The 14428-nt window shown below is 47.3% G+C and overlaps 1 protein-coding gene and 1 non-coding gene across 2 annotated transcripts in view; one reads left to right on the forward strand and one right to left on the reverse strand.

Annotated features, from left to right (window-relative positions):
* Nucleotides 1–14428, reverse strand: part of LOC120948316 (dendritic arbor reduction protein 1) — a 321415-nt gene that overhangs the window by 17874 nt on the left and 289113 nt on the right. The gene's annotated exons all lie outside the window — the stretch shown is intronic.
* Nucleotides 5625–5696, forward strand: Trnad-guc (transfer RNA aspartic acid (anticodon GUC)). Its single transcript has one exon. It is a non-coding gene; the product is annotated as a tRNA-Asp (tRNA).

Raw genomic sequence — 14428 nt, forward strand, 5'->3', positions numbered from 1 at the left:
ACAAATAGTCATTGGCTCTTTTTCATTCCCTTCTAGCCTAACGTTTTCCTTCCTTCTGCTGACCGATTATTCTTGCCTGCTTCAATTATGTGAACTGGCCAATGCCAATGACATTGTTTTGGCTCTTAAAGGCTCACAATTTGTTTTTTTTTTAATAAATAAAGCTCAGTTACTACTTCGGACCTTGTTATCATGCATTACCTAAACATGATTAAATATGATAAAGTTATTACAATCTTACCCCATTACCTCGCCATCGTCCTCATTATTGCTCTATCAAGTAACATTCAAAAATGCAAAAATAAATTAAACCCTTTTCAATTACTATTTACTATGCTATTTCAGCTTACTTCTAGCGTACCTTAAACCAATTCCACAAATTAAGCCAAAGGATACAACTATGCCCAGCTGTCCCGCCAACCACACATACAACCTCTCATCCAGTTACGTGATGTACGTGTAGCTTGGCGGTGCCAATGAACGAATCCACTACGACATTGTAGTTTTGATGCTTGTTGCTTTTTGCCCCTCTTTCCCCATGCAGCGACTCTTGTTGTTGTTGCATCGAAGTAGTTGCACTCTATCGGCAAAAGCTCTCACGTTGGGGTGAATGGGTGTTATGAAGGGTTTTGATTTTTGTTGTTATGATTTGTGATGCCTGCAGGTCACTTTATGTGTTGCTGAAATAAATGGCGACGACAACAACAGCAACAAGATATAATTGAAGGCGATCCATCCGAATTATTACGATTCATTTTTAAAAGCAATGTTTGTAAACTGTTTTTTGTTGTTGTTCAGAAAGTCAGTGTCGCTTGTTGGGCTACTACAATCAATGATTAATTTGTAATAAGTATCGGATTTTACAGAATTTTCTCCCAAACTTTCCACTGCTCACTTGCTGTAAGGTTTTATAGGCTGCGCTTAACCCGCAATCATTATGGCACAGCGTGTACGTAGATTCCGTTGCATTTTCATGCACAATGTTACCAACACCCAACCACCCACCACCACCACGATGTGCCACGATTCCCGAGGCTCACACACACACTCACACACCGGCGACTGATTGATTATTGATAGGTGTTTAATAAATAATCAAGTGCACTGCACAAAACTGTACACACTCCATGTGCACAAAACAAAAACGGAGACACACATATATACATGCTGCTACAAAAGCACACAGGAGAGAATTGAAAAAAAAACACACACACACACACACCTGAACCGCGTGAAAAGCTCATTCACAACGTACACCACCCTACGGGCAGGCTGGGAAATTGTGTATTTTCTGCATGGCTTTTCCATCCTAACCCTTCCACTTCCTATCATACTCCCATAACGCCTGCCCCTTCTCCACTCCCACATATGCTATTGATTTTTGCATCACCACCACCACCCACTGGGAGCGACGACGAGACGGCGATGGAGTTTTTTTTTGCATTTTGGGGTTTACCTCATCGGGTGGAGTGGGTTTTTTTTCTCTGTGTTTTTTCCCGTTTTCCAACTCATTGTTGGTTTGTCACGTACGGGGTTTAACTTTTCTTCATGTTTTTGTTGTCGTTGTTTTGGTTCGGAAAGCCAAGCGCGGATTGTTTGGTCAAATAGATCGAGGATGGCGAAACAGATGCAAACGATTAGGGGGGGTTAGGAGCGTTCTTAATGCTAAACGGTACCGACAGTGCACTGTAGGGATGCACTGAAAGTGTGTTTCAACTCTCAAGCCGCGTCCCAAAACCAGTTTCATTTTGCTAAAAACAAACAATTTGTATTGAAATAGTAAAGTTTTTAGGCATACTTTACTTATTTCCACTGCTTAATGCTACTGTTTTGGAGCTTATGGCAGTTTTCTGATCGTCCTCTTGTAATCCTTTCCTGTACAATAAACCTTTATACATAAGCAGTAACTGTTGTAAAAGCTAAATGAAGTCTTTCTTTTTTTCTTTTTTTTTCCAGAGAAAGTCAGTCAACTCATCTTGCTTTCTGTTAGAACTGTTTGCACAACCCCCTATTTCCATGGTCTGCGAATAATAATAATAAAAAATTAAAAGTACACAATTGCTTCCAAGTTGTGGATAAACTTTAGTTCACCTTTTCCCCATGGTTCTCGACAACAAAGGCAGAGGTTCTCCATTGTTCCTGATTCCATAGCTTTTGTTTCCGGTGCTCTATGTGCTATTGTGAGTTATCCTTTTATATTAGCTGTTGTTGTTTTCCTCCTATTTCTACTACTTTGTCTGTTTGTCGAAATTAGCGTAAGCGACAACTGGTTGTAGTTTATATGCCCGTTGGGGCTTGATACTAACAAACTGCTTTTGTGCCATTCGCACTCGTAGTAGCAGTAGCACTGCGCATAACTCCAAATGCAAACAATGCATCCCGTATTTCAGTTCTCCCGTTTGTGCGAACATTGATTTCCGTTTTGTTTTCCCGAGACTTCCGGTTAGGTGAACGTTTCAAGCTTTGGTTGAAAACTGTGTGTGAGTGTGTGTGTGTGTGTGCTAGGAAAAAAATCCTTGAATACAGTACCAAGTGTTGAAGACTTGTTCTTATTTCCACCATTTTCTCCGACTCATCTCCTTCCCGCAATGGCTAGGACAATGGGCAAACATCATAATCCAATCAGCGAAAGAATCACTCACCTGGACGCACCAACCTCACCTGAAAGAGGACAGTGTGTGTGTATATGTGTGTGCTGCAACGACGATGATGATTTAGGTCAGCCGCCTTAGCAACATTCGATCACTCCAGGATCCTCGTGCACAATGACATCCGGAGGTAGCGGTGGTAGGCGAGGAGCTATAGGAACCATTGGATTGAGAGTACGGCGAGCCCACACAATGCCAACACGGCACGAGGAATTCATTATTTGATTAGAAGCGAAACTAATCGTGATTAATAATATCTGGTGGTCTGGCAAGTCCGGTTCACGACTCCGCCTGTTCCGACTGGCCGAGTGCACACGTGTGAGAAGTACCTGTGGCTTTGGACACTCCTGTCACTCCTGCAAGTTTCATGTGTTCATTAGTTCTCACCAAATGCGCGTCGTCGATGGGTAGAGGGTGGTGGATTAATAGCGTGTGTTGTGTCTACTACAGCCGCATTAGTTGGAGGCATCCGGGTGGAGGGATGTTGGAGTAGTATCGGGCTAGGCTAACCACCACATACAAAGACACAAACACACACATACACACAAAGCCGCCACAGAAAAACCGATCATAAATCATTGTCCAGCTGCGGCGGAATGGAAAGCGTCGAGCGTGTGCTGAGAGGGAAACTTCAAAGCGTTTGCAAAGCTCGCGCACACGGAAGCAACTACCGTTTTTTTTTTTCCACTACCGGAGGGGGCAAGACCGTTGATTATGACGTTTCGGTTTTGCATATAGACACTTCACGGAAGGAACGGAGGGAAGCAGATGTGTAGGTCAACCTTGCGAAACCTTTTCAAACCTAGCTGAATTTCCTTTTTATTTGCATTCTTTATCGATGGGCAATTGATGCGAGAGTCCAGCAGAAGCGTGAAGGGAAAGGGGAATAATAATTGTACTGATAAAACCCGCTACCCCGTCCCGATATTACAAGCTCAACATCTTCATTATTGATAAACGCTAACACCACTCCAACACCGAACCAGTAAACAAAGGCGGGATATCTTTCCAGCTAAAACCACTGCGAACGATACACACTCTGTCAACGTGTTTATTTATCCTGTTTCTTCTATTTCGTGTTTTCTGTTTCCTTATTTCGTCCGCCCGCTTAAAATACAAACAGCACGGGATGACGGGAGCGGGGACCGGCCCTTCGAGCACTGAATGCCAACCGTTTAGCAGTGAGCGGCAGGAAAGGAGGAAAGGTGATATTTTATTAACAAAACAAAGCCGAAAGTGCGGCATCGTTCACTTGATTCAACACCGGATCAGCCCGTTCCGGTTAGCCGTCGTGTGGCCTGTTGGAAATGGGGTAACATGCCGACACAGTCAAACATGCGTACACACACACACACACAGTGTTGGACGCATACGATAGGGGAGTAATATTCGAATAATCCTCCTAGCTCTCTCGCGGCACGGAAAAAGCAGGGTTTTTACTCTTTTCAAACCATTTTCATCCCCTCGAATGAAGGGTACTGACCAAAAAAAAAGAGAAAAAAAACCCTCTCCGTATCTTGATAGTATCCGGATGGAATTGATATTTTTGCCTGACAGTTCGTGTGTGCTGCTCCACACACACACACACACACACACTCCATAAAACATCGCTTCGCAACGTTTATCGCTTTTCCTCCAGCACGAACGATCGACGAAAAGGCGTGAGAAGCGCGGTACGCGTGAGTTTTAGCTCACTTTTGCTCTCAACTCCGCGCTCAACTCGCGCGCGCTGTGCTTCCTTCTCATAGCGCCCCTCCTAACCCATTTAAGACAGAGCGGGACAGCGCAATCACCACCAACACAACTGCTGCTGTTTCGTTGCATAGAAAACAATTTATTTTATGAGCTTTTTGGCTTCGCTGAGCCATTTAATATGCTTTATCTGTTTCAACACCGATATTCTCTTCCTCGTCTCTTCCTCTCTACCAACGGACGGGCGGGTTGGAAGCTTGTGGACGGTTCTCCACCCTCTCCCTCCTCCTTCCCCAATAACGTCCCTTTTTTCTGTATTGAGGGGGGGGGGGTTTATTTACGCGTTCAAACCGCGTTCTCCCTTCCATTTCCATTTCCGCGGTTTGATCACGAACGACAGCAACGAACTACCATCTCGCGCCATCGGTTCGCCTGCTAACGGTTGTTCGACTCGAGACCAGGCCAGGGAGCAATGAAAGTAAGCAATGTATAAAAAAAACACACACACACACTCATAGTCAACCACAACGACTCCGATTTGGGCGCTGATGGTGTGATGTTGGATGTGTATTTTACATTGAGATTTGTTTCCTCCCGTTTTGTTGCTTTTCCTACGCCCTTTCCTACACCGCCACAGTGGATAGGGAACAATAATTCTCCAAACAAAATTGTCTACATCTTGGGAAGCTGCTAATCGACACAATACAGCTCTGCTACACAAAGTTGGTTATCGCTTTTAAATCAACTCTTGTTTTTTCTCTCCGTCTTTTCCCATGCAACATACGCACCCGCGCGTCAGGGTGGTGGCGCACTTGTTTGGGGCCCTGGTAAGCGCAGTGAATTATGCGCGCCCGTTCTTTGTAATCATATCACCACCTACCCTCCCACAACACCCCGAGGTTGGCCCTTTCCGTGGTTCCACTCCCTGTAAACGTCTAAAGAGTTGCCACCTTGCTCGTTTCTTGCAGCCCGCGTAGTAGTCCAGAGCGCACTCTCTCTCTCTCTCTCTTCCGCCGCCGCTGCGGTGTGTTTATATTTGCCAAGCAAACAATCTCGTTTGTTCGTGCGCGCTTGTCGGCGCGATGCTAAATGGTCAGGCCGGTCAGGGTGGATTCCGTCGAGAGTTGGTTGGTTGGTGTAAAGGGGGATGTGAAGATCAGAAATAGAGCAGAAGAGGCGCAGCGTCATCGCGGTGTATCAAATGGCAGCGTTAGAAACAACACACGCCTTAGATGATTTTGTGATCTCGCATCTAATCTTTAATGCGAGCGCTCCTCTCACATGTCCTCGATAGTATAGTGGTCAGTATCCCCGCCTGTCACGCGGGAGACCGGGGTTCGATTCCCCGTCGGGGAGGCAGACTCTTTTTTGTGTGTGCCACTGTGTGCAGTAATGGAAACCATATAACTCCGTGCAGGCTTAATTTGAAGTTCTCACAATTTAGGGAGCTTATCGTTGTAATATTTTATTTTGCAAAATAATGATAAAACATCATGGCGTTCTTCAAACAGAACGAAATCAAACCCCCTACGGGAAGCTTCTTTATCTCACGTACACAATAATCTATCAGCTCTCTATGCCCCTTTAACACACTTCCCAAGAAGTCAGTGCTCTACCGATCCCAGTACGGGTTACACAACATCCAAGCGTGATATTAAATTTGCACGGAAATTTACCAAAACTCATGGCCAAAGTCGCTACTGCTCCGGGCCATTTCGCGAAGGCAAGTTGGGTCCACCACCAACTCACCTTCACGATACACTTCCTCCTTTCGATGGTAAAGTTTCGAGAAAGGCTGGCTGGTTGCTGCTGCTACTACGGTCAATCAACTTTTGTGTCTGTTGGGTGGTTGCGCAGCTACTGGGCGAATTTTAACTATTTTCCGCTGTAGTCACTGTAATTTGCTTCCGGTTTTACGGTGAACCGGTGATTCTAGGAACATGAGGTCGATTGTTGTGCTAAACATCATGCTGCTAAACATCATGCAGGAAGAACGCAATCGATGATAGAATCTCTACCAAAGAGATGTAGCTGCTTGAGAGAGGTTTTTGCTAATTCATTAACACTCTGGAAGGTAATAGGCTGCTAGTGCTTGTATTATCACACCATCACAATCTTAGCAAAACGCCTTCGAGAAATGAACCAGTGTTGGCAATAATGATGCAATATTCGAAAGTAACCCGTAAACCAATCGTGCTTCCACGTGTGAGTAGCATTCTCTTTTCTCGTCTGTTAAAATTGTGATACACTGTTCTTAATCATTTAATCATTGAGTTAAAAAACGTTGTCAGGAAGATTTTCCGCTCACTTTCTATCGATTGTTTTGCCTCAGTCGCACGTACAATGCGCATGGAGCAATGAAACATAGACTACCTAACCGGAAGGCTTCATAGACGATGGGCAATTATTTGCTGCAAAAAAATAAGGATATCGATTGAATGAAGTTGCCAACACACGAAAGGTAGACACAAGTATGCCCGAAAATCGACCAAATCATGCACGCAATCCTTGCCGACGCCCGACGACAGCAAGCGGCAGCCAAACACACCTGTCAAACTCGTTCCGTTTTCGCAAATGTGGTTCTCGTCCGGGCGGTTCGGGTGCTCGAGATAACCGTGTACCGTGTATCATGATGAGCCGCTTCTGACAGGTTGAGGTTTTACATTGAATTTTGTATTTTTTTCTTCCTTCCTGACAGACTCGGCTGTCAATGGTGCGGCAAGGGGACAGATGTTTGTCAGCTTTACCACCAGCCACAGAGAGAATCGCCAAACGCGTGCCGACCAGGACGCGGTGTTTAACAAGCTAAACGCCCTTTAAATTGCTCCGATCGTTTGTGTACAGGGATGTGATGCATTTGATGTGATGTGTGATATGCTTTCGACGGGAGAAAAAACATCTTCGTTCGATATTTTAATCGATGAATTAGCTCAATCTTACACTGATTGTATTGCAATTATTTGATTAAAGGGTTTGCTTTGTCAACAACTCGCTGGAATACTTATTGAAGACTACACACAACAATCAATTATCAGTTAAAATACATTTACTTCTTAATTGAACTTACCTCACGAAGAAGAGAGTGTATTTAAACGTCAAATAGAGGCCCATTCCATCCCTACGCTTCGTTTGCAATAATTGAAAGCAATCTGCTTGTTTTAATCATCGTCCCAACGGAGTCCTCTCGCGAAGTTACAATGACCTGCTGGTCAGCGTACCCTTCCGGTGGCAGTTCCCCGGGTGAGTTGTGTGGGTGAGCCATCCCCATCATCAAACCCTTGTCGCAAAAACGGTGGCAACACACAAACCTTCCCCCAAAGGCTAAACCCGCCTTTTTCTTGGCGTTTTTTTCCATTTTTCTCGCTTTCTGCTCGCCTTATCAGTCAAACAAGCGCGAGCAAACCGAAAACGCTCGAACCGCGATAAGCGCGATTGCCACCAGCCGAACAAGGGAGAAGAAACCGGAGAAGCCGGGCCCAGCTCTAGATTGCGGTTTGGTGCGATGGGGACGCTGATAGGGAAGGCACCAACCGCGCGCGAGGCGATACACGAGAAGAAGTTGCCTCGTCCGTAAGTGGATTAAGCTACTGAGTGTGAATATATGGAAACAAATCGGAAGCAAATCATTTCACCATTCAATTAACGCTTGTCCTTGTTTTACACCCATTTACACACGTTCACAAACACCGGAACATCGGGTACGGCAGCTTAAATGGTTGATTTTAATTAGCGTCAGCTTTATTCCTCTCCCATCGTTCCTGTTGTGCTGTTGATCCCTTTTTATCAATTTGTGTGATAAAAAAACGATGACATCCTCATTTCCAGCGACGAAATATTATTCAAATCCCGTCCCAACGACCAACGGGGAGCATTGATCCTTTCGATTGGTCTACCGTTTGACTCATCGGCTAAATACTTTGAGCCATCTGCCATCATCCTCCCCCGGGGGACGGTGCGTTGACAGCACTAATCTCTTGCTGTGCAAAGGATCAACTGATTCATCGATAACCGATAGGCACTGAGCACGGGAACGGGAAAGATTAGGCCTGTTAAAGGTTTGTTGTGTGCGCACCTCCCCGTACGGCCCGGAAGAAAGGTTTTGCTTTAAGATATGCAAAAACTGTCAGCAGAAATTAGTTCCAGTGGGATGGTACGGTCGATTAGGTTCAACTTAATATTGATCGGCTAAAGCTGCTGCTGTTGTCTGGGAGGGAGAAAGCTCAAACTTCCCGGTTAAGGCCAAAGATTAGAATACTGCAGTGTCAGATTTTATTTCCCAGGTTTTAAAACATTCTCTTCCAACCGTGGAAGCTGCTCCAACATTCATCCTGATTGCCTTTCCGATTTAAAACGCATTGCCATTTTACGCTTCTCGTCTCTCTGCAGCAAATGGCACACAACAAAATCCAGCACACACACACGCACATTTCATTGCATTCACATGTTTCCCACCATCCCCCATTTAGCAAAGGATAATTTATAAAGGCCCCATTACTTTGCCAGCTTTTGTTAGAACGTCGGCTCTCCTTCCCCAATGATGGGGCTTCTTCAAACTTGCCTCCCCGGAGTCGGCTTTTGCACGCCGTTGGCTTAATTACTTCCATGCCGACCCACCCGAGGACCCACCAACGCGCGCGCGGTGTGGTTTTCCAAGTAAATCACCGTCGTAATGAAGTTCACTTTGTGCGGGAGTAGTGTAGTCGAAGCGAGACGAAGAGGATGCTGTCCCACCGCGCATCGCACGGTGCGGGGTTTGTGATTCGCTCTTTAATTTACTGCGAAGGAGAAATCGGCACCAAGGAAAGGCACAAATGCAAATTCCTTCCCTTCGGCTTTGGCTGGCTACTCGTACATTGCAGCGCATTTCATCCCTTAAAGGACAGCCACAATGGTGGGAGGAGAGGAGGAGGTGGTAGTACTCGGCGATGATGGCCGTGGACGAGCGATAAGAAAGGGACTGACACGCGAACATAAAACGCTTCCAGAAAGCGCGCGTAAATACTGGCGCGCAATGTTGGCAAAGTGTGAAGCCAGCAGTGTGAGAATCGGAGATGGAACACTTTACAGAGCGAGAGAAAGAGACCGTGAACCTGGTGGAGAGTAATTTTTGCCATCGTACTAGTAGAAAACAACAAAAAAAAAACCATCCGCACCACCAGTCCCTCTATACAACCAATCGACCGACCGGGGAACGTCACGGGGACGGCTGGGAGTCACAATTGGAGTCGATGAATAATTTAATCGATTTCATAAGTGGCAACAGATTGCCCCAGAGCAGCGACAGAAGCAGTAGCGTGGCGAACGAAACGGCAACGGAGCGAGAGAGAGAGAGCGAGACAGAAAGCAGCAATTGAGAAAAAGAAAGAGAGAAAGAGAGCGAGTGTGAGTGAGAGAATTTTACGTGTACGTGAGTACGTGAGTTGGTTCAGCAAGAGGGAACGGGCGCATGGAAAGGGAAGTGATGTTGATTGCCATGGAAACGCCTAACTCTGCCTGTGAGCGGAGCGGTTTTCCTCTGTGTGTGGAAATTAAAACCACCCCCTAAGCGCAGCACAACCCCAAGCCCCCCATACACACACGCACGCAGCATCCGTTACGTTTGGGGTTGGAGCGTGGACCGTTCTCGCGTGTAAGAGGCCAGGCCAGGCCGACGACGGTGTTGGAAACGGTGAGGTATTTTGCGAACGAGAGAAACACGACCGACACTCGCCGTACGATAAGGTCCAATTCTGTGGACAAGGGGAGGGTGCACTTGAAGGTAGCTCAGTGTGTATCAATCGATGTGAACAAGCGAAAAGAGCAAGAAAGAGAGAGAGAGAGAGAGAAAGAGCGACAAAACCGGAGAGAAGTAAAGAAAAAGACGAACCAAAGCGCAATACTTTGAATGGAAACGGAACCGAGCAAAACGAAAAAAACGAGCCCTTCTTCTTCCACTGACAGCCGAAAAGACCGGAAAAAAGTGCAAGCAGTACTGGCCACAGGGCAGGGGTGGCAGCCGTAGTAACACAAGCGTTAGAGGGGGCCTTGCTCCCGAGCGGAGTGTGTTCGAAAGCGCCTCGACTTGATGCGTTCGCTTCGCTCACGGCACGGCAAGCAGCGGACGTACACATCACTCACCCATATACCCACACACACACACACACACACACACACACATGGGAAGGTGTTTGGTGAAGATTTCCGTTCCGCTAAAAGGAAAAACTGTACCTACACAGCACAACACTGTCGTGAGAATCACTTTTCTACGCCTCGCGCGCTCGCGCCAGGCAGCAAGCAAACGAGCCTAATCCACTTTTCGGCCACACAAAAGGTATTAGCTGCCAAGAAGTGGGCAAAAGCACGACACCTATATGTGTGCGATGCTCGATATTTGCAAGACACACGCAGAACACATGCACACACACACACGCATACACAACCACAACACGGTTCAGATTTTGGTTGTTTGTATGCGAGGAACGACGCAAAACCATTCCCGCTGGCCTGTTGTAGGAGTAAATAATAATAGCGTCGTCATCATTGATTACGATGACGCATTATGTTGCTGTTGGTTTTGCTCCTCAAAAAAACCCCTATCAAAACCCTGTAGCAGACTGTTGGTTGCTTGCGGTGCAGCAACGCAAACGGTGGCCAATTTCTTGATTTGAAGCAGGGGAAGACACAGCCACAGCCACCACCAGATAGCCCAACCCAATTTCCAATGCTTTGGACTACATTTATATGATTCTCTACCCTTCCCAGTTCACCGTTCCACACTCACAGGGTGAGTTTGCGTTAGTAACAGCGACGTTTTGACACCCACAGTCGGCCTTCATGTGCAGAGGTGCAAGAGGTGTTCCGAACATTGTAGAAGACAGCAAGCACTGGCAACACAGAATCAATCCCTTTGCCAGGGATTTGTGCAAGGAACCAGGGTTTCACTTACAAACACCTTCTTCCACAGGCGCTTCATCCGTTCAAATCCGTTCCAAATCAATGCGCGTTCTTCTCTCGCATCGATGAATGTCACCGTCAAAGCATGTTTCGAGTGGGGGGGCCCTGTCTGAAAGGCCGCCCTCCGTCTAGAAGAGGAATGTGACGAGCGCCGACCGTACCCTTCACCCAGGGGGCCGTTGGCAACCTTCAAGCAACCGACACGCCAACCACCATTCCAAAGCATCCCTCAGCGAGAAAGTGAAACCCCAAGGGGAGAGGCAAAACAGACACTATTGCGCACGGTAAATCGGATGAGCTGTGGCCACCGAAGACTACCACCAAAAAAGAGTGTTTTGCAATATGTGTGTATGTTTTTTTCTCTTCTTATTTCTTTCCCTTGCCCTCTTCATCTACTGACGCTCTCCCTTTGCGAGCTATTTTTTGAAAGTCCAGCTTATTCCGCGTCGCATTACTTCGGTGTTGCGGTGGCTTTCACGACACACGACTACACAGTGCGCATTTTCAATCTAGCCGGGCGTGATAAGGGAACCTGTGCGCGGGCGCTCGACTGTCCATCGATACCGCCCCGCCGTTCGAGATGTAGTCCGATTAGTGAGCCACTGTGACGCTTTGTTTTTCAAACATTCTTGGGCGCACTCTCGTATGTGTGTGTGGCTATATGTGTGTATGTGTGCGTTTGATAGAGAGTGAGCGGAGCTTGACCATGACGTACCGTTGGTCTCTCTCACCGTGGCTCTACTTCTCAGCTGTCCGGTGGAATGTCAACGCCATTGATCACCTCGATCGTTTCACTTTTCCACGGCGATCATTGTTTAACTTTCTTTTTCTTCTCCAGCGTCTTCTCTTTCTCTCGCCAGTTTCCTTTCTCTCTCTCTCTCTCACACACACACACAAACTTTCTGCATGTCGTGGCGTACTTGTTTCAATTAACACTGAAACCATCTAGCCTGGCCACATGTCTGGCTTGGAAGAGGATGGAATTTTACCTATTAGAAGGGCAGGTAGTCTGCTGTTGCTGCTGCTGCTGCTGCTGCAATCATGTAGGCGCGAGCGCACTCACACACACCGAAAGCTCATGACGTAATTACGGGCAACGTCGGGGTGAACCTTTCGGGACAGACTGTGGGTCAGGTATACACACACACACACACACATACATAGATGCCTTCCGTTTGCCTGCACTGCGTGTATGCTGTTGCAGCAACAGGTTCCTGCAAAATCCACGATCATCCCTGTGGGAAACACAACGCGTATGCAGAGCGAGACTTTTAAAATGGCCCCTGTTTGCCGTTTCGATCCGGCTCGAAGGACCATCTTCGTCGAGCGGAGATAACGATCGGGTATGTGGTTTGTTGGTTATATTGCGACCGCGCGACGCTGACGCTGAGCGTTTTGCTTATGACCGTAGTCTTAACAACATAATATTTGTCCTTCCCTTCCCTGTTTACCACACCTCTCACGCCGGTAGGGGTCGGCAGAGGGTAGGACAGTTCGTCAGCAAGCGTCAGCATTTGCTGACGTCAAAGAGCTGCCGTGGCTGCCTTGCTAATTGAGGCGCGAATATTACGCGCCTCACTGCGAACGGAACGGTCGGCGGGTATTAAAAAGGGTCAGGAAATCAATCAGCGTGACTGCTTCCAAGGCGCTACCCTCTGATTTGACTGCGTCTGGAGGAGTTTTTTTGTTTAATGATAATTGTATGGAAAGCAATTACAGGTACGGTGGAATGGTTTGTAAACAAGATCTTGAAAGTGACTTTATTTTTGTCTTTAAAGAAGATAAACAAATTAATATTAATCCCTAATCCATCAATACACTTTGACTTGGCAGTTTGTTCCATTCTTTCATAAAATCAAATCTCTTTTGTGTTACATTAAGACATAAATAAGCGCATCTAACCATCCAGCCAAACGCTCACAAATCCAAACAAACGTGGGCAGATTCCTCGTTTTTGCCACGAAAGTATGCATTATCGAGTCCATTCCCCAGCCGCCAGCCCTCCGCTTGCCCTCGGTTAGGACAAGGCCGAACGCGGAAAACGACCGGGGCGGCCAGGTCGAGCCGCCGTCGTCGATTTGAGTGCCACGAGCGAATGTGGTGGCGCCGCGCGTACAAGACGACGTTGGCCCCTACTGGGGCGACTACTTAACGGCCTCGAAACGGTCGCTTGAAACTGGATTCATCGCCGCACGGTATGTGTGTGTGTGTGTGGAAACAGCGAATGGCGTGGAGCGCGAGTCGGAGCGAACAGCTTTTTGGGAAGGTGTTTGTTGAGCGTTCCGACCCAGCATGGCGCTCCAGCCGCTCGCGAGCGACCCAGCAGACCAGATGTGTGCAGTAGTGTATTTTTTTTTTTTTTTGGGGGGTCTTGAGCGCTCGGACAAGCCGCCTCCAACGGTTGTGGTATATGTAGGTCAATACTCTCGGTCAACCGTGTCGCGCTTAGGAGCGCCAACGCCGGTGAGGCCTCGGGGACGGAAAGCCGTTCTCGCTGCTGCGCTGTACCAGCCTGTGAGGGAGTGAAGCCGAGGCCGCTTTTTTAGGGGGTGGTGTAACATTTTTGTCTCATTTTTATTGTCCCCCCCTCCCCGGCGCTCTCCACGTCTCGCCCGTTCGGTGGCTCAATTGTTGGTTGGCACGCATTGTTTTCTATCCTCACAGAGAGGCTTATTGCGGGTAAGCCGAGTGCATGCGAGTTGGCCGTTCTCGTTCGCGACTCAATTGTATCGTTTGTGAAGCGCAGGCAGCGCTGTATGCGTACAGAACAAACGCGTACAGAACAAAAGTTAGCAGAAGCACAACCAGTAGCTTACGCGTATTACCATTTTCCGATAGTGCCTGTAATCGCTTAATCCAGCTGTCATTGGAAAGCATTTAATGGCTTGCGGTGGATAGGGGATGAGCATGTCAACCGATTATGACCTTCTTTAGCAAATCCATGAGGACGGGTAGCTTCTTAGCCAAAATACTAACGAAAACACGCAATCAGGCTCCGGGTGAGAACGTTTACTCGCATTCAATTGACCCACTAACATCAGGATTCGCAAGTGAAGGTCCCCCCCCCCCCCCTGTTGCCACCAATTCGAGCCTTTCTACGTAGTACAGCCGTGGTTCTATCAGTTTCTATCTCCACACACTCTTTGCTACAACGC

This window comes from Anopheles coluzzii, chromosome 2 (genome assembly GCF_943734685.1).
Source record: "Anopheles coluzzii chromosome 2, AcolN3, whole genome shotgun sequence".
Classification (NCBI taxonomy): domain Eukaryota; kingdom Metazoa; phylum Arthropoda; class Insecta; order Diptera; family Culicidae; genus Anopheles; species Anopheles coluzzii.